The 20,866-nt window shown below is 48.2% G+C and overlaps 1 protein-coding gene across 3 annotated transcripts in view; it reads right to left on the bottom strand.

Moving 5' to 3' along the window:
* Window positions 1–2,442, bottom strand: part of LOC144755103 (prominin-1-A-like) — a 499,448-nt gene extending 497,006 nt beyond the window's left edge. For all 3 annotated transcript variants that reach the window (XR_013594841.1, XR_013594842.1, XM_078643612.1), the window contains exon 1: window positions 1,991–2,442. The gene's annotated coding sequence lies outside the window, so the exon portion shown is untranslated. The remainder of the gene's footprint in view (window positions 1–1,990) is intronic.
* Between the last annotated feature and the right edge of the window lie 18,424 nt (window positions 2,443–20,866).

Here is a 20,866-nt window from a genome sequence, read left to right as displayed (position 1 = left end):
CACACACACACACACACACACACACACACACACATATCCACAATCCCATATACATGCTTACACATGTACACGATCTCTCACCCAGACTCACTCACATACACGCACACAACATACATTCAGGGCCTGACTGGCCGTTGCAGGCACCGGGCAATCCCCCGGTGTGCCGCAAGGGTGGGGGCTGTTTTTGTTACAGGGCCGTTTTTGCAGCATAGCTGCAAAATCGGCCCTATAACAAAATCAGCTGGAAACCGGCCCCGGCAAAGAGCTCGGCGGCAGCCCCCTCCCCCCCCCCCCCCCCCGAGGGGGGGCGACCGAGCCGTTTTTGGTTCCCAGTCCGGCCCTGCATACATTAAACAAAAACAAATCTTATCTAAGATGCCAGTGAAGGTCCAGATCGTGTTCCTTCATTTTCTATTACATTAATAGTGAATAATAAACTATTCATATAAAAAAATGAGCAGAAAATGAGGTTTGAAACTGACTCTGATAATGCGAGACACAGACACCCCTGTGTTCTTGGCACTGATTTTGCTACCTCTGAGGCCAGGGTCACAAAGGCAGTGTAAGAGGTAGCAAGGGGCAAGCTATGGGTTGCAACTGTGACCCATGGCGACCCCTAAATGACATCCACGGTTCTTGAAAATAAAATGTGAGACCTGTAATTGTTTGAGTGAAAGACCTCGTGGGGACAAATCCAGCTATTCCCAACGAATGTGTGATCCATCGGCAAATGTTCGCCTTTCAATTGGCAATAAACCTGTTTCTAAGCGCTCCCATTTGTTGTCGATAATGAATCTGAAACAGAAGATTAAGCAATTTGAGCAGAATCACGTTTTTGGGGCGAAGGGGTTAGAGGTAAAGTCTCCTGATACAACGAATATCTGTGTAGCCATTGGCTACATCTTCTGCCTATCAATTAACCTACTAATAGCCCCAGAGGGAGGCGCACGCGTAGAAATATATAATTATAGCGTGCGTGAGCCGTCACTAATGTACACTTTGCCCAGTGCACGATTCAGCCTTGGGTTAGGCAAGATTTCGAATTCAGTTTCCCACGAATTTCTCAAATATTACCAATCCCTTTAACCCACCCAACACGCTCTCCCAGCACACGCACCGCTCGCAGGCAGCTCGAGAGAGGCAGCAACCACCGAAGCAGCAGGTTGAATTAGTCAGTGCCGTGCATGGCACCCCGCTGATGTCACTTAACTTTCCACTGAAGCGCCTTGGGCTGGAGGCATTTTGTGTACAGCCATAGCAAGGACATAGTACATTTTTTGACAAGAATCTGTCTCGGCGTCGGCTCAACACCCTGTGATTCTGGGCTCACCTGTGCCTTAAATAACACACATGAACGTGACCTTGTGTAATGTAACTGGTGCGCATATAAAGCGCTCCAATACCATCGGGTCGAGTTCGTGCTAGATTAAAACCGCAAAAAACAAACCCCATCGTCTTCTAGGGAAGGAGGAAAAAATCACAGGCATGCGCTAATAAAGTACCACTTAAGCGTCACATTATTGCTACCACTGACCAAATATAAGGGTAAAACGAAAGACACCCTCCGGGCGAAGGTTTTTTGTGGTAAATAGTTAATTAATTGTGCACCAAACTGCTTTACGTTTTACGTGACTCCACTGGTCCGACCACCCCCCACAGGTTACCCTCATCCCTGGGGGCTGTCCTTCGCCGAGAATTATATACATAATCAGTGGTTCTTGCCCTGTGCAGTTGGGTGAAGAGGGTTGTCTACTAGCAAGTCTCTCGGGGTAAATGCTATATTAATCCACACAACTATAAGCAAATACTCAGTAGAGGTTTACAATGGCGCTGGAAGGAACATCTCTACGAGGTAGTTAATATAAATCATGCGTGGCCAGGAAATGTATGTGACTTTGTGAACATAAATACATATGGAGAATCATATAATGCCCCGAACTCGGTCACATCTCATAAACAACCAAAATAGAATAAAGTGTACGTTTCTTACCTGCCACCGTGCATACACGCGCTGGGAAGAGTTTCTAAGTTGATCAGATTCAGGAAGAGGAGCCGTGTGTGTTCCGCCGTGTGTGTTCCACCTTCACGTGAAGGCTGCCTGGGCAGATGTAAACAAGGCGCGCGCTCTGCAGTCTGTCAGGGACGTGAGCTCTCGCCTGCCTCGGGTGACACCTATCCCGCAGCTCTCCTCATCCTCGTCACCTCGGCTGAGGCCAGATAACAGTAATTACCGTGCGAGGAGGGCTGGCGCTACACAAACACGCTCGTTGCCACCGCATGGTCGCATCCTTTCGGTTTCACATGCCTCGCTTCCTTGCTCCACGCCCTTCCCTCTGTGGCTCTCCGTCAGTGCCTCTCAAAGCCAGTCCAAGTCGGTGACAAAGCAGCCGTTTCCTGCTCTGCCCCGGTGCGGGGAACCAAGGCAGCCCATGGAAACGGTGTAACATCCGTACCGACTCCTGTGCTTTACTTTTACACCGTAGGCATCGTGTGTGTCAATCTACTCTGGTTCCACAGAAGCATAGGACTGTAAGTCCCAGAATGCACTGATTTATGGAATTAAATCACAAACCTGGTTATTTGATGCGGTCTTCTAATTGAGCGATATGTCAGCCATCTGTGAGAGAGTGCATTAAGCATGAATAGGAAGCTCTTCTTAGTGGGGATATCTCGTGCCATTCGCTTACCACCCTTTGATCACCCCTCCCCCAGTGAAACGCTTACAAGTGAATGGTGTCCACTGCGTAGCTTTATTATTTGACCAAAACACCATTTTATTTGTGGGTAAAACCTTCCACATTGACCATTTTATTAAATTCACACATAAATGATGCGCTCCATACATATGCGCCACAGGTTAACATGTATTTACAATTCGGCACCTCTGGAGGCGTGTTGTACCAGCAGGACACAACAGCACCCCCCTTTTCCAAGCACTGGCTACTAGGGTAGGGCCAGAGAGTTAAGGACCACCAGCAGGACGGCCCCCTCCCCCGCCAGCCCAGAGCCGCCATAACTGCCTCCCTGCTGCAGGGTCATCCATTTTCCGCCCAAAAAGAGTCCCCCGGCCTTTTCTCTTATCCGGGACCCCGCCACAGGGCAAGAAGCCCCACTGGCACTCTTGCCCTCCCCCTTCTGACTACTGCTTCCTCACGAAGGCCCTGCTCCTCTCCCCAGGTGTAAAGCAATGGCCCCCACAATGGTATGCACAAACACTTCCAACCCTGCCCTGGACAGATGTATCCCTTCTGCCCGGTACTTATGCGAGTTCAATGCCTGCAGCAGGCTATGTCTGATAACACGTATCTGTGACCCCCTCAACAGTTTTTCTACCTCCCTATTCATCTTCCTCACCGACGTGTTCACTGCGGCTGATGGAACGTCGCCACCCCAGACTCTCCGAGTGAGCACCTCTGACCAAATTATCGTAGTTTCCGGCAATGCCCTCCTGATCCATGTAATTTGAGAGAATAAGGCCCCCTTCGCTCCCCTCCTGCCCCCCGGGATCATGCTCTCCACCCCCGAGTGAATCACCAGCACGTCTGGAATAGGCAAACCTTTGTTGATCGCACTCCGCAAATGAGCTGAGACATCCTCCGCCCGTTGCCCCTCAATCCCAATCCAATTATGAACGACTCCCATGGCCCTTTGCGTCTTGTCCACCCCGGACTCTCCGAACCATTGCCCTGCTCTGAATATGATCGAATCTCCACACCAGCATACTTGTGTCCTCTGACTTGCCACCACTGCATGCGATACCCAAAAAGAAAATAGAGAGAGAAAGAGGTGCATAAATACCAATCTGCCGCAAATACCGACCCTACCTACACAAGCTGTGGTCGCCCATAGCGCTCGAAACTCGATGAACTCCACCTGCCCACCTTCTTAATTGCGCTAGATGAGAGTCCCAATTCCGCTGCTGTAATGGCCACCCCAATACGGAACAAATGTGATGTGAAATGAGCTGTTTCCTCACCCAACAATTCCAGCGCCCGCTTACATAATCGTGTGAACTGGAATCTCGTCAAAGGTGTACCCTCTGCGTGTATCAGCAGCCTATCATCCCCACACCCCGGTCTGATCTGCAGGAACTTCTCCATCATCATCACCTGGCAGTAACCCGCCCCCTGAACCGCTCTTAGTTGCACCCAGACACCTTTCCCTAGCGGGTCTGTTTTCGACCACCGCACTCTCACCTGCAGTAATTCAGCGGCCGCCACCACCACATCCCCCAACGTCATTCCCCCTTGTCTGTCCAGCTTGGAGCTTGGCACTAGCTCTGATATCCGGAACGCCCCAAAAAAGGCTAAAGAGTACGCTAATCGCATAAATTGCACTTCATAATGCGACCAACATACGTTATGTTATGTTATGTTACATGGTTTTATATAGCGCTCAGCTGCCCCAGCCAAGGGGCGTCCCGGTGCTGTCACTAACAAGGAGGGCAACTGCCCCTACAAAGCACAGCGGGCCTCAACATAACAATCATTAGGGCTTACTTTAAAGGGAAAAGATAGGTCTTGATGGCCTTTCTGAAAGTCAGCAGATCTTCTAAGGCACAGATCTGGGATGGCAAGGCGTTCCATAGTTTAGCAGCAAGATAGCGGAACGAGCGGCCGCCCATCCGGGAGCGTTTCACCCGAGGAACCGCTGCCAAGTGCTGGCCCTCAGAGCGCAGTGATCGCCAGGGAGCATACGGGGTCAATAACGTACAGAGCATCGCAGGAGTGGCGAGTTTTAAAATCTTAAAAGAGAGGCAAAGAGCTTTAAATTGGATCCGCTTTGCCACAGGAAGCCAATGAAGTTTGCTAATAGTATCGGCAATCGGATGAAAACGAGGGAGACCTACCAAAGTTCTTGCTGCCGCATTTTGTATCCGCTGCATTCTCCTGATCTCTGCCTGGTTGGCCCCTAACAACAAGGAACTGGCATAATCCAGGCGAGAGAGGATAGTCAATTGCACTATCAGCTGGCGGGTGGGGAGATCAAAAAATTTCAGAATGGGCCTAAGACTCCGTAGGAGCCCAAAACATGTAGCTGCCGTTTTCTTAGTATGATTGCGGAGGCTAAGGGAGGAGTCTATCCAAACCCCAAGATTTTTAACTTCTGTTTTGGGGTCAGGGATTTTCCCTAGCGTGTTTGGCCACCATTTATCACCCCAGGAAGTGGCATTCTTCCCCACTAATAGAACCTCCGTCTTACTCGCATTTAACTGCAAGTAATTAGTGGTCATCCAGTTAGCCACGGCCGTCAGGCCATTCTTAAACCTGGAGGCGCTCAGAGTGGAATCATCCGCCAGAGCAACCACTAGCTGCGTGTCGTCAGCATATGAGACCATTGAGAGTTCCCATTGCTTGGCAACCACAGCCAGCGGCTGGACATAAAGATTGAACAGCGTGGGGCTGGGCGCCGAGCCCTGAGGGACCCCCTGCTCAATGGGTCGTTCCTCGGATAGGAACAGGGGAGTGGAAACCCGAAAGGATCTTCCAGTTAAAAAAGCTCTGAACCACCTGCGTTAACACCCCCAGGATATTTACCGACCTATTGGAATCTATAGGTCTCCTGCTATCTTTTTCCCTTGGAGCCAGCCTTTCCCAACCTTTCATGGCCCTTCTAACTCTGAGATCCTTAGTGGGATCTGCTACCCCTTTTATTCCTGCAAAGAAGGCTGTTGCCGACAATTGTCTGCGCACCAGAGTCAAATACCTGCCCTCCTCTCTCTGGCTAACTATGAACCTGAGAACCCCCTGCGTTGTAAACTCCCCTGCACCCCCTTTGCTCTGCAAGACTGCTATGTATACCTGCCACGCCTTTTCATACCTACTCTTAGTCTTGGGTGCAACAGAAGCCGCTATGAGGTCGGAAGCAATGGGGCACCAAGCTTCCACATGCTTTCCGGGAAGGCGTCATCTGACCGTCTGCTTGTGGCCATTGCGCTCTGAATTCTGTCAACTTAAAACGAGACAGGGAGTCAGCTACTGTGTTTATCACACCTGGCACGTGTTTGGCAGTAAAATGCACATTACGCCTGAGGCACTCCCGCACCAACACTTTCAGCAAACGGAGTACCCATGGACATTTTGACCTTTGGTTGTTCACTGCTAGGACCACCGACATACTGACTGACCAAAACACAATTCGTTTGTTTTCCAACAATGCGCCCCATATCTGAAGTGCCACTATTATGGGAAATAGCTCCAGAAAAGTGATATTGCGGACCAACCTCCTCCTGAACCAATCCGCCGGCCAATGCCGCATACACCACCTTGCTCCTAGCACTGCTCCGAAACCGACACTGCCTGCTGCCTCAGTGTAAAGCTCTAACTCTCTATTGGCCTGTGCTGGTTGTTGCCATATCACCGATCCATTGAACTGCTCCAAGAAGTCACTCCATGTGGCCAAATCATCCTTCACTTCGCTGATAGCCTCGTGTGGTGGTGTTTTGCCCTCAAACCTGACATTGCCCTGGCTATATTCTTTGAAAAGAAAAGACCCTGCCCATAGGTATCACCAGCAGTGCAAAATTAAGGTGCCCCACCAACACCTGCAACTGATGCAGTGTAACCTTGCGTGCCCCTAAGCACTCCTTCCGAGACATTTGAAAAGCTTTAATTTTGTCCTGCGGTAGTCTGCACACGCCTTCCACCGTGTCTATCTCAATCCCCAAGAAAGTTAATTGGGTTGTTGGGCCCTCTGTCTTTCCTGCCGCCAACGGCCCCCAATGCCTTTGCCATCTGCTGAAAACCCACAAATGCTTCTTGACAATCTGCCGAACCTGGTAGCCCCATAAAGAGAAAATCATCCAAGTAATGCACAATCTCTTGCGTGCCCACCACTTCCCACACTGTCCATTCCAAACAAGCATTGGAAATGCAATAGGTCTCGCATTAGAAAAGTTGGAGCTATTGGTCTTGTAAATGACAAATATGTTATTTATTTGTTGGTTTTTAAAATAGCTAAATTGATAGCTTTGTCATTTACAATGCCAATAGTTATAACTTTCGCGAATGTGACACCTATAGCATTTGGAATGCAACATGTTTTGTATTTACGCGACTTAGATGGCAGCTCTGGTCGTTAGGCCACATCTCTAGAGAGCAGGAGAGTGCAGCAGGGGAGAGAAGCACAGCAATGCAATAGGTCTCGCATTAGGAAAGTTTGAGCTATTGGTATTGTAAAGGACACATTTTTTATTTATGTGCTTGTTTTGAAAATAGCGAAATTAATAGCTTTGTTATTTACAATGCCAATAGTTTTATCTTTCGCAAATGTGACACCTATTGTAACACAATATGTGTTGTAGCACTAAGTGGTGTGAGGGTGAGGGGTGTGAGGGTGAGGGGTGTGAGGGTGAGGGGGTGTGAGGGTGAGGGTGAGTGGGTGTGTGAGGGTGAGTGAGGGGGTGTGAGGGGGTGTGAGGGTGAGGGTGTGCGCGGGTGAGTGAGGGTGTGTGAGGGGGTGAGGGTGAGGGTGAGGGGGTGAGGGTTAGGGGGTGTGAGGGTGAGGGTGTGAGGGTGACTGAGGGTGTGTGAGGGTGAGGGGATGAGGGTAAGGGTGTGTGAGGGTGAGGGGGGTGATGGTGAGAGGGTGCGGGGGTGAGGGTGTGTGATGGTGTGTGAGGGTGAGGGTGTGAGGCTGAGTGAGGGTGAGAGGGTTGTGAGGGGGTGAGGGTGTGAGGGTGAGTGAGGGTGTGTGAGGATGAGGGGGTGAGGATGAGTGAGGGTGAGGGTGGGTGAGGGTGGGTGAGGGTGTGAGGATGGGTGAGGGTGAGGGTTTGTGAGAGGATGTGAGGGTGTGTGATGGTGAGGAAGTGTGAGTGTGAGGGTGACTGAGGGTGTGTGAGGGTGAGGGGGTGAGGGTAAGGGTGTGTGAGGGTGAGTGGGTGTGTGAGGGGGTGTGAAGGTGTGTGAGGGTGGGTGAGGGGTGTGAGGGTGAGTGAGGGGGTGTGAGGGTGAGTGAGGGGATGTGAGGGTGAGTGAGGGTGTGAGGGTGAGGGGGTGAGGGTGAGGGGTGTGAGGGTGAGGGTGTGAGGGTGACAGGGTGTGTCAGGGTGAGGGGGTGAGGGTAAGGGTGTGTGAGGGTGAGGGGGCTGAGGGTGAGGGGGTGTGAGGGTGAGAGGGTTGTGAGGGGGGTTGAGGGTGTGAGGGTGAGTGAGAGTGTGTGAGGATGAGTGGGTGAGGGGGTGAAATGGCCTTGGTACTGTGTGAAGCACCATCTAGGTCCCTTTGGCTGTATGCCTGTATGAAAAAAAATAACACCTCAAATGGCTGGGCTCCGCGGTTGCAATGGACTGTGCTTAGGACACAATTCAACAAGCACTGGCAAAGGCAGTGAAGAAAGTTTGAGCTATTGGCATTGTAAATGACACTTTTTAATGTGTTGGTTTTGAAAACATACATTAATAGCATTGTCATTTACAATGCCAATAGCTTATCCTTTCGCAAATGTGACACCTATTGCATTTGTAGTGCAATATGTGTTGAAAGTGAGTGAGTGGGAGAGTCAGTGAGTGAGTGGGAGAGTCAGCGAGTGAGTGGGAGAGTCAGTGAGTGAGTGGGAGAGTCAGTGAGTGAGTGAGTGGGAGAGTCAGTGAGTGAGTGAGTGAGAGAGTCAGTGCTCTGTGTGCTTCCATATTGCAGTGACTCAGTCATTTAGTTTGGAAATGCAATTCCTGGTACAGGAATTGTGATATTAAGTTGAGTGTTGCATTATGGGTTGAATGCTTTATGGCATATGTCTTGATTTTAAATTCTGGGTTCTGTAAACAATAGCCGACGGTAAACACATTTTCATTGTCTTTTTAGGACGTTGTTTAGTTGTAAAGTTTAGATTTCTGGGATTTTTTGTTTAATCGCCCATAGATTGTTTTGATTAATTGTGCAGTAGGGACACTTCGATCAGGCTTGATAGTAAGTGTAATATTGGGGCATATTATCAAGGGGGTTTATCTCCGCTTTTTTGGCTTTAAAAGCCAAGAAAGCGGAGATAAAATTATCTCCCTATTACCTAGCTGTCGCTAACACCAGTTAGCGACAGCTAGTAGGAGATAGCGACCATCTTGGGCCCCACTTTGCATGTCAGTGATATTTATCACTAATGATATGCAAAGTGGGCATGCCAAGATGTTAGCGACTGGAAACAGTCGCTAACATCGCTATCTCCTATTACCAACTTTTGGAGATATTCGCGCTAAGCGCGAATATCTCCAAAAGCTAACACCTGCCCTGAGCAGTTCTTAGCCATGTTATCCAATGGGAGGTGGATAACATGGCTAAGAGCATTAGCTCGGTAATGCATGAATATCGCTGACTTTTCAGCGATATTCATGCATTGCGGCCGTTTTTTATCGCATTTGCGATAAACCTTGGTAATACCAAGGTTTATCTGCGATAAAAATCGCCGCAGCTCATCGGTAAAATTTTGTCTCTAACCAAGCAATAGCGATAATTATCGCTATTGCTTGGTAATATGCCCCATTGTTCTTTAGCACACTTCTCAGTCGGTTTGGTATATGTTTAAGGCATGGCTGCTCCAGCCCTCCCAGCGCAGCTGACTTGTTTAATGCCACAGATGCAACAATTATTAGCAGGGACTCCATATACATTCTCAGTAGGACTGCTGCATTTTTAACAGCCCAGGAGCAGCTCATAGCACCGGAACGGATGTACAAGTAAGAGCACAATACCAGCTACACAGAATAGTGCTCAGCTTTCCTTTTAACAGCCGAATGCATTCTGAGAGTTGTCGTCCTGTTTCATTTCAACTATAACAGATGTACTAATGCACCCTAAAAGGTAAAGGCAAGCCCAGGGCAAAGCTCTGGAATCGCTGATGATATGGTGTCATCTGGAAAGCATAGTATGGAAGACAACACTTCTTGCAGGAGAACTGATATACATTTAAATGTACAGCAGCAGATACACGTGGAAGAAGGAACTGTAATTGATCTCAATACGACTGCAACTTTCTGTTGAAGGAGCGAAATAACTCAGAAACACATGTCCAGGAATGCATCAAGCATTGGCTGTGCAAACACATATGTTAAAACACATCTAACAACAGGAACTGCATCTGCCATAATGATTTGCGGTATGTAATGCTGACCTGCAGTGTGCCCCCGCACCCCCTACCCTTTCGAAAATTGGACCAATTTGCCCGAAAACAATGACGTGCAAAAGAAAGGCCTGAACTGGGGCCCGGAGTGGCAGGGACCAGGAATAGCTGCTGACGTGATGCCATCTAAGAAGGAAAGCAGCTCCCAGGGTTGCCAGGTTGGGCTATTTCCCACACAGATGGGTGCCATTTTTCCCATTTGTGCGAGGAAAAAAAAAACACCTCGCAAGGGAGAGATGTTTGGGCTGGGTTGTGCTCTGTGTGCGTGTTGTTTGGTGCCTTATGAATGTCTGATTGTATGGTGCACTCAGTGTGCGCAGTCTCCTGAGCATAGCCAATTGCTGCTATGCTCATTGTGAGTGCCTGCCGTAGGCAGGCTGTAGCCCCCCTCTCCCATCCCACGCTCTGAGGCAGTAGCAGGCTAACACGGGCACACACACAGTCATGACAGAAGGAGTTACATTAAGGCGCGATGGCAATCTGTGCGCCTAAATGTTACTACTTGTGTCACTGGGGACAGCATCCTCCGGTGGTGTTCGGTCGCGAGGCTGTCATTCTAATTCAGCTGCCAATGATGGCCCCGTTTGTAGAGAATTGCCCCGCATGCCCAGTGTGTGCACGTGCTCCAGTGAGCGGGGTGAATGGTGCTAAGACGAGAGTCAAGCCTGGCTGCGACTGGGTCTGAAAGAGAAAGTCTCCTCTTCTGCGCTTTCATGTCACACGTCTGGCCTGATGCCCAGCCTGAGATGAAAGATTACTAATAATGACAAAATAAATCTGTTGCTTAATGTACCCAATGCAGACATCTATGTTTTGTCTAATCAAAGGTTTGACTCATTATAACGTAGCACAGAGGGTTAATGTGCCTGCTGCAACGCACACTTCTTTTGTTGCTTCAAGTTTTTAAGTTACAGTCCTTGTAACATTACTCCGGAAAGTTCATAAATCACCCAGTGCAGTGAAAACAAGATCCCCACAAGGCACGGGAATTCCTCACGGTGCTGTGCGTGTAACCTGACCCACGTGGAGAGGACTGCAACTGCCAGCCTGCACGCCCCTGCAAGCAAAAGGCTGTGGGAGTGACCATTTGGTAACAAGCTACAATAAAACAAGACGGAGGGCATTGCTGTGGGGAGGGGGGAGGAGAAATGCGACACGGCCGCAGCAGGGGGCGGAGCGGGGAGAGCGGCGATGAGGGAGAGACACGGCCAAGTGGGCGTGATTAATTAGGGGGTGAGAAATGCGCTGGGAGGGCTGCCTTTGATGTGGTAATGCGAGGCAGGCAGGCAGGCAGCTGGTGGCATTGTGCACGCGCTTTTTAGGGCTTGCGCTTGCGCAATGACCTAAAAAGCACATGCACTGCATGGAATCGCCAGTGGAATCGCCAGTGGTGGTTAAACTCTGGATAAGCCACAATAGAGCTTCGCCAGCTATGCGCAGAAGCGCATCAGCAGGCTAGCCCTAAAAACGACTAAATGTTTCGAATACTGCACATACAATGGAACAACCCATAGGCATACATAGGTCCACAAAGAAATTGCCCTCAAAAGTGAAGCCTAGCAACCTAGTGTCATCTGGCAAAAAGCTGACTCAATATCTGCCTTAGCCATCAGCGCCCCACCACCGAGCCTCTGCAGTTTTTTAATCTCTGAGTCAAAAGTGGTGTAGAGCACTGTGCACAAGTCTGGATCTAACCCTTCATTGACTGACATGCCAGACGGACTGGACAAGTTGTGTATGAGATGATATTTTCCGACTTCCTTCTTTGGTACCAGACCCAACGGTGAACAGACCAAGTCCTGCCTTGGCAATTGTTGGAATGGCCCCACCACCCTCCCCAATGCTATTTCTTTTTCAATTTTTTCCCAAGTCACCTCAGGGTTTTTTAGTACTGATAGCTAATTGTGCGGGGGAACTGCAGTTGGCCCTGCGGTAGACGGGATGTGAAAACCTTCATACAAAAATTGAGCTTCTGCCCCCCTCTCGTATCTGGCGAGCAGGTGGGCTAATACATGCAGGTGTATAGGGGTAGGCAAGCTCTTAGCATTATTGGGTAGGGCGGACTTTTGGTTGCGCAACAGCAGAGGGGCGTTGCTCCTTGGGCTTACCTCCTTTCTTGAAACACTTAATCTCTGGGTGCCCGAACACCCCACAGAAGGAACAAATGTGCTTGAACTTGCATGCTGTTCCCCTATTACATTAATTTTGTTGAATTGCCAACATGCTTGTTTCTTGTCCCCAGCTCCCCTGTCTCCCCGAAAGGAATGTGTGGGTTTGCTAACTGGCACAGCCGAATAAAACTCCCCATGCCAAATATTAATTTCCCGCTGGTCCCACGCTACTTCCGGCCTCACTGCTTTCATTTGCCTGAATTTTGTGTCATATTGCAACCAGGCCGTCCCCTGAAATTCCGAGGCTGCCCCATGAATCAATGGCATGTAGCTTATCAACTGCGCCGCCAATGTAGGGAACCGCTCAACCATAATTGCTGCATAATTAGCAAACCCAGTCACCCAATTCTTTAACAACCATTCTACCCAAACCTTCTTCTGCTTCAGGTCCCCGTCTTTATCCGCTCTGGTTTTTCCCGGGACCACCCCCGCATTAATCAAATCAAAAACGTCCACGTACTCCCCCTTAAAGATCTTCTCCCTTGTATCCCCTGGCACATGCCAAGTTATACTTGCTGATGGTGACACTGTCAATGATTCGGAACCGTACAACACTGGGCTGTGCAAAAGAGGGGCGTGAGCCTATGCCACTGTCACTGGGGGGGCCGATGGTGTCACTGTAACTAGCCCCACCCCCGCAGCCCCTGCGGTACTCACCGGGCCCTGAGCCGTGGTAGCCACCACCGTAGGTGATTGCAGCACTAGCCTTGACTGGACCCACACCGGAGTCACCCCACCACCTTGTGTCGCCACCACCGGGGCCTGTATTGTTTCCACTGGGACCCGCGCTGCCGCACCTGACGCGGCCTCCCCTTCCCCCTGCACAGCCGTATTTGCCTGACTACCAGCCCCCCCCGCTGGCACGGTGGGTGTTACCACACTCTGCGTTGGCCCCCCCAAGGGACGACCCGCCTCCTGCTGTGCCCGTTTGCGCACCAACACTAGCCACCTGCATATTGTCTGTGACCACCAGGGGCTGGCCCACTGCCATCGCCTCACCTGGCAGGTTCGCCCGTGGTTCAGGGACCCGCTTAGTCTTCTCCTGATGCGTGTCCTTAAAGCGAATAGGTGTCCGCCGCATGCATTTTGGCAAAGGAGGCTCCTTTTGTAAGCTTGTTCCTGCATCCTGAGACAGTGTCTTCAGCGCCCAATCGATGCCCCCTTTCTTTGCGACCTCCCATCATGCCGCCAACGAACGAAAGTCCTCTGCTGACGCTGGGGCTAAGCATGGGTGGATTTTGCGAATTGGCAATCCGCGAACTTGCGTATTTACGGATTCGCAATCCGCAAAATCCGCGAACTCTCGCGAATTTGCGGATTTTTTTTTTTTGTGTTCGCAAGGATTTCTGCCAGTTCGCGAGGGTTCTGTACCAGTTCGCAATTGCGAACTTACTTGTCAGCTCGCAACGACCGCGACTATGTTGTTTCTACATCTGGTTCATCATCACAGGTTCACAGCACCCTCTGTTTCACCACTGCCACCCTCTGGTACACCCATGCCACCCTCAGGTACATCACTGCCACCCTCTGGTTGGTTTATCACTGTAGATTATGGGGGTGAAAAAAAGCAAGCACACCTGCCCTGCTTCAACTGACATGAATTAATTTGGGGTTGATTAATGTGTCACTGAATTTAAACTTCCAGTCTGGCTGGCACCTGCTTCCTTATCTGTAATTTGCTTTCTGTTGCAGTGCACTTTTTTTTCACAGGACCTTTGTGGCCTATAGTTGCAAGTAGGCAACTGAACTCTGAAGGGGCCCCTCAGGAAGCACTACAGGGAATGGTTACTAATGATAAGATTGAACATTTGCACCTGCTGAGTGCTTTCAGTTTGGTCTGTAATTGCTTTCTGTTGCAGTGTAATTTTTTTAACAGGACTTTTGTTGTATACTTGTAGCTATTCTCTGAGCCTGCTGTGAGGGTCAGAGCAGGGTCATAGAATAGTTGCAAGTAGGCAAATGACCTCTGAAGGGGCCCCTCAGGAAGCAGTACAGGGAATGGTTACTAATGATAAGATTGAACTTTTGCACCTGCTGAGTGCTTTCATTTTTGCAAAAATCCAAATATCCAGCAGCATCCACAAAAAGTAATCCTTCCAGGTCAAGATCCAAATCAAAGTGACCAGCACATGAAGAAAGCACGGGGAGGAGCCTGGTGGACAGGAACAGGAAGTTGGAGACTGTGGGGCACTTCCTTCCTCCCACCCCCACCCCCCAAAATGGACTCCTTGCAAAGAAAAAGTGCAGGCAAATGTCAACCTGAGGAGTTATTCTGATAAAAATCATAATTTTCAAGGTTTATGCTGCCTGCTGGTGGATTTCTTGTGCGAAATTGCAAATTTTGCAATCTCGCAATTGCGAGATTGTCGCTGCCCGCCGCATCTATGTGTTCGCAAGTGTTTACTCCCGCGAAATTGTATAGTATTCTAGTTGGCAAGTGCGACCAAGCAAAAAATCCGCTTCGCACGGATTTAACGAATTTTCGGCAAGTTCGCGAGAGTTCGCGGATTGCGAATTTACCGAAAATCCGCAAAATCCGCGAGTGGAACGGATTTTACGCCCATGCTTAGCTGGGGCCTCCTTGCCCCCCTGTGTCCGCTTGGGCAGCATCCTGTCTACTAAGAAAAAGAAAAGCAAATTACTGACTGACCCATACCTTTATGCCCCTCTGACAGGTCTTTTACCGTCGCGCATCCTTTCCTATACACCGGCCTTTGGCTCGGGCACTAGAGATACTTACTGCCCCAGTGCCCCAGTATCTCATGCGACACTACCCCTCACCATGCCATATGCATGCACCTGCCATTGAAAACGTCGCCATGCCACATGCATGCACCTGCCATTCAAAATGTTTTTTGTTTTTTAATTTTTTTTTATTGTCCCCTCAACGGGATGCTCAGCATACCTACCGGCTGTACCGGCTGTACCCCCTGTTCCTGAGAATTACGACATGCCGCGAGCTACCCCCTCCCATAAATTCCTCAGCCAAAGCCATAATGACCAGCGGGCTATCCGGCTAACTCTCCGCTATTTACCCTTAATAAACAGCTACGCGGCCTCTCACCTTTGTAATCGCCACCAGCACTACCGGGCCTCTCCGTTCCCTGCAACTCAACTGTTGCTCTAGCTGAGCCTTTCCGGCGATCCCCAGAGGCGAGAGACAAAGAGGGCTACTCCCTGGGGAGCCGCATTTTTATCATCTTGGGGGAGGGCTCGCAGACGCCTTCCCTGGCATCTCAAGTTACTTCGAGACCCTCCCCATGACTAGACTTGGAGAAACAAAACCATTTCACCGGGCCCGGAATTCCCACTAAAGGCCCCCCTCCCCTAGGCGCGGGGGGTGCCTCTTAGACTTTCAATAGGAGCATTTGGGGAGCTGAGAGCTTCACTTGGGAGGCGGGGTGCACATTTTGGAAAAACGTTCATTAACATCACATTCACCAGGGAATACCTTGAACTTAGGAGTCTCGTTACTCTGGAGTAGTAACACTGTCACAATGTCTGAACTTTTTACCATTAAATGGGCCCATTAGATAGATGGATCAAGGCCATTAGTCCCAACGGATGAGAGCTCCAAGCATAAATAGAAAATTGCATTAAAACTCCTAGAACCCACACAGGATAATCCACGTGAGACAAGATTCAAAGTACAAACCATGAAGGTTTATTTAAAATGTAAGAATCATTACAGAAGGTAAAAAGTAAATGGTTAGTAAGTCAGTTCAATTCAAAATACTAAAAATGCCAATAAATGTGACTATACATAGACAGTGAAAGTTGAGCCCAAATCTAGTGAAGAGCCAGAACCAAATATGGTCTAGCACAAGTTAAATAACGAGTCAAAGAGCATTTTGCCATAAGGACTGCTCTGGTAAAAGTAGGCGAGAAGATCATGAAAAAATATTCTAAGTACAGATCAATAAACAGACTAACATGAAGTCTTCTTTCTAAGTGACCAGTGGAACCTCTGGCTTGCTTCCCAAATGGAGCATTTTATATGTTTTCAGACAGAGAAATCGTACGGTCAGTATAGCTCGAGATAAAAGATACATCAAGCTATCCAATAGCATGACAGAAAACACATCACACAGTAAAATTACTGTTGCTCTACATCTAATGAATAATATAGGGGCCGATTACGATGTTGGTCAGAAGGGCTCCGAATGGCATTCGCTTCGTACGAATCCGATTCGGAACCCGTCTTTCCAACCGAATCGGAAAGCTTTCCAGCCGACTGGTAGTCGGAAACTGTTCGGACTTTCCGACTCGGTTCCGAAAGGCATTTGAAGTAACTGAGTAATTCGGAGCCGACTCGTACAGGTCTACAGACTGCGTTTCTGACTGACATATTACAATGTCGGATTCGGACAGCCTTTCTGAATCAGTTTTTCCAACACAGATTGTCTGTCAGATTTTGACTTTGGGGGCCGTAGCCGGCCCCCCTTCAACCAGAGCCTTCCTAATAAGGCACATGGGGGTACCCATGGGACCGATCTTCAACACCATGCACAGTGCAGCAGGCACCAAGGGGTATCTGTCACAGGGTGCACAATTTTTCCCACCCATCGTTTTCTTCAAAGGGAGCCTGTGTAGTCGTTCGGAACACAGGCTCTCATTAAAGTCAATGTGAGTCCTGCCGAACATTGTTCGGACACATCGTAATCAGTGAGTCGGACTCCCTAAATCTAAATCCGTTGAAATAATTCCAAGACCGAATCGGTCCGAATGCTTTCTGACTGACATCGTAATCGGCCCCTATGTTGTGCCCTACAACAGAAACCAAAAGCACATTAAAAATAGAAATAACAGCTCTGGGCGGATGGAGGAAATAGCCTTTACTTGAATACATTTAAGCTCTCATCTTCCTTCAGGAACAACATGAATGCATAAAGAGAAACACTTTAACTGATACAATGCAAGCAGGACCATACAGCGAATTGACTTTAGTAATTTTTATGAAAATACCTAAAGTCACATTTGCAACTGTCTGTGCACAGACAAAGAGAAAACATCCAGATTTTGCCTCTGCATGTCACACATTTGAAAGTACATTTGAAGCTCGACTAAGCATACTCGTGTTAACTTAGGAACTTAGTTATATTTATTACAGTTGAAACATTTCATTTGCATTTCATTCATAATAATTAATCACACAGAATTATACAATTTAAAATCTGTATCATCAGTTAGTGCTTGAACAAAGTGATTGAACAGCTGCGTACAGCACCATACATAACTACCATATGAACACACTTCATAGTGGGGAGAGTGGCCAAAATATCTCTTTATTAAAATACAAGAGTTTGCAAATTAAAATTCCCAGTGTTATTTAACAAGTGTGTATAGTAAACAAGCAACAACATTTTAGCAGGAGAGTGGGGGAAAGAAGAGCTTCTCCTACGGCATTTTAGATCTGGTTTATTTATTTATTTATTTATTTATTTATTTAATGCATTTTTATAAAGCGTGGACTTTACCCAAAGGTGTCAGAGCACTGTACAATAGAACCAGTTATGTTACATGAGAGAACTGTTGCAGGAATAGAACAAACAAAAATAGCATGAAAAGACTGTACAAGCAAAAGTAAGAATAAATATGACAAATTTTCCAATGACTAAATAACTTCCTGGCGAACAAGAGCAGGCCATAAAATCAAAACAACGCAGGCAAAAGGAACACAATTTCAAACACAGCAAGCACAGGATGTACAAGCAAAAATATAAACATATGTGACAAATTTACAATGACTAAAGAACTTCCTGGCGGGGTCTGAGAAGGAGGGAATCAGTTCTGAAAGTGTCTTTGGAATAAAAGAGATTTGAGGTCCGCTTTGAAGATCTGGATGGCGGTGATGGCACGGAGCAAAGGAGGACGCGAGTTCCAGGTTCTCACCACATTACCTGAGAATGATTGTGCCAACAGTTTTTCTCTTTTGAAGGAGGGGGGTTCAAGAAGGAACTTTTCCGCATTCCGAGAAGGTCTTGAACCTCCAGACAGTTTGAGTTTATTCGCCAGATAGCGAGGGGAGGAAGAGTGCAAAGCTTTGTGGGTGATGCACGCTGTTTTGTAGATAGCTCTAGCCTCGATAGGAAGCCATCGGAGAGAAGACAGGATGGGAGTGATGTGGTCACTTCGTTTGGACCCTGAAATGAAGTGAGCTGCTGAATGGAGGACGAATTTGAGGGGGGAGAGGTGAGATTTGGGAAGGCCAGTCAGAAGAGAATTACAGTAGTCAAGTCTAGAGAGAACTAGCGATTGGACCAAGGTTTTTAGGTCATTCTCCGGGAAGAACCGACGAATCCCCCATAAAAGTCAGTGTTGATAACGTGCGCTCTTGGCCATGGAGTTGATGTGTGAGATTAGGTTGAGTCTTTTGTCAAGTATGACACCTAAGGATTTAGCGCAGTCCACAATGATGGGTTTACTGTTGAGTAGAATTGATTGATCCATCCAGGCTTGAACAGGAGAGAGAGCTAGATATGAGGAGGAATTCCGTTTTGGAGGGATTGAGAATGAGTTGGTGAACTAGCATCCAGTTGTGAATAGTGTTGAGAGTAGAGCTGAGTAGTGAGAGATCATGAGGGGAAGACACCTTGAGGTAGATTTGGGTGTCATCCGCATAGAGATGGTAGAGGATTCCAGATTTGCTTAGAAGGTTCCCTAATGGTTCCAGATAGAGATTGAACGGAGTGGGAGCAAGGATAGAACCTTGAGGGACGCCTTGACCAACCACCAGTGGAGACGAGAGACTATGTGCAATCTTGATCATTTGGGATCTGTCTGCGAGGAAAGAGGCAAACCATTTGAGTACTGTGCCTTCCACGCCCATTCTCTGTTGGAGAATGTTATGGAGGGTGTTGTGATTAACAGTGTCAAAAGCTGCAGAGAGGTCAAGAAGAATCAGAAGGCACGATTCCCCTGATTCGAGAATATGCAGCGCATCATTCGATCACTTGCAGCAGGGCTGTTTCAGTGCTGCAGTTTTGAATAAAGCCCGACTGGAACATGTCGAGGAGATTATTGTCCTTAATGTGTTGGGAGAGTTGTTTTGCAACACATTTTCCTGTGATCTTAGAAAGAAAAGGGAGATTGGTGATGGGGCGGAAGTTATTGAGGTCATTTGCATCTGCAGAGTGTTTTTTTGGAAGGGGGTAACCTGACCTGTTTTGAGGACACTTGGGAGGGATCCTTGACTGAGGAAGAGATTGACTAGCCTGGTCCAGTAGGAGAGAGTGTTAGTATAGAAATCAATGGCGATGCAATGGGAATGGGGTCAGAGGAATGGTTGGAGGGTTTGGTTTCGCGGATGCATTTGAGGAGATCAACCTCTGAGATGGTGGCAAAGTTCTGCCAAGTGACTAAGGATTTTCGGTCCTCGATGGGGTGGGGTGGGTGACCTGTTCCACCAGAGATTTTACCTTTTGATCGAAGAATATAGCGAACTCAGTTGCTTTCTTTGATGCATCCTCAGGCTTGATGGTTTGGGGAGAACAATTTGGGTTTTTGATGAGGTCGAAAAGTTTTTTGGGTCTGTTTTTAGCTGAATCGAGGAGGGATCTGAAATGTGATTTATTTTCCTGGAAGATGTGTTTGTGGTATATGGATCTTGCTGACCGTAAAAGAGAGAGGTTGGGGGTGGATGGAGATTGTCTCCAGTGCTTCTCCAAGATTCTAAGGTTTTTCCTTTCATCATAAAGAGCTTTGTTGAACCAAGGAGCTGATGGGGTGGGTCTTTTCCTTTTGCTTTGGAGTGGAGCAACCTTGTCAATTTCGACTGCGAGGATTGAGAGGCAAAGGGGAGTGAGAACGTTAACATCCGTATTGGGGTCTAGACTAGGAAGAGACTGCATAGCAGAATCACATAGAGTCTCAAGTTCAATTATTTTTGTGTTGCGGAACCACGTAGAGGCTCTTTTGGGTTGTCCGAGAGTTAAAATGTGAGAGAGGTGAAAACTGAAGGGAATGAGGAAATGGTCAGACCAGTCCACACGGATAGGTGAGGCAGTGGTAATCTGGTCTGATTTGGAAATCACAAGGTCCAGAATTGAGCCCTTGGCATGTGTAATTTCCAAGCAGTGTTGTGCAAGATCGTTAGCGGAAAGAAAGGTTGCAAGCTTGCTGGCAGCCGAGTCTTCCAAAAAGCCCCAGTGGAGATTGAAATCACCTAGGAAGATCTGCTTGTCGCTCTGTGAATATTGGTCACTAATGAAGTCGATGAATTCCTCCATGAAGGAAGAGCAATTACCAGGTGGGTGGTAGATGGTATGGAACCTGAAGGGTGTGCCATGATGAACTTGGAATTCTAGGGAGAGGCATTCAAAGGTGCGAAAGAGGGTAGTGGGAGAGGCTTTGATTTGGAGGGTGTTTCTGAAGATAATCGCAACACCTCCCCCGATCTTGCCTGGTCTGTCGTTTCTGAGAATAGAGTAGTCAGTAGGTAACAAAAGATCAAATGAAGTGTGAGAGGAGTCATTAAACCAGGTCTCAGTGAGAAAGAGCATGTCGAGATTGTGGTGAGTGATGGTGTCGGAGATTTCCAGTTTGTGTTTGGTTGCAGATCTGCAGTTATGGAGCATACAGTG

The sequence above is a fragment of the Lissotriton helveticus genome, chromosome 5_1 (genome assembly GCF_964261635.1).
Source record: "Lissotriton helveticus chromosome 5_1, aLisHel1.1, whole genome shotgun sequence".
Taxonomy (NCBI): Eukaryota; Metazoa; Chordata; class Amphibia; order Caudata; family Salamandridae; genus Lissotriton; species Lissotriton helveticus.
This window is presented reverse-complemented; position numbering and strand designations above follow the sequence as displayed.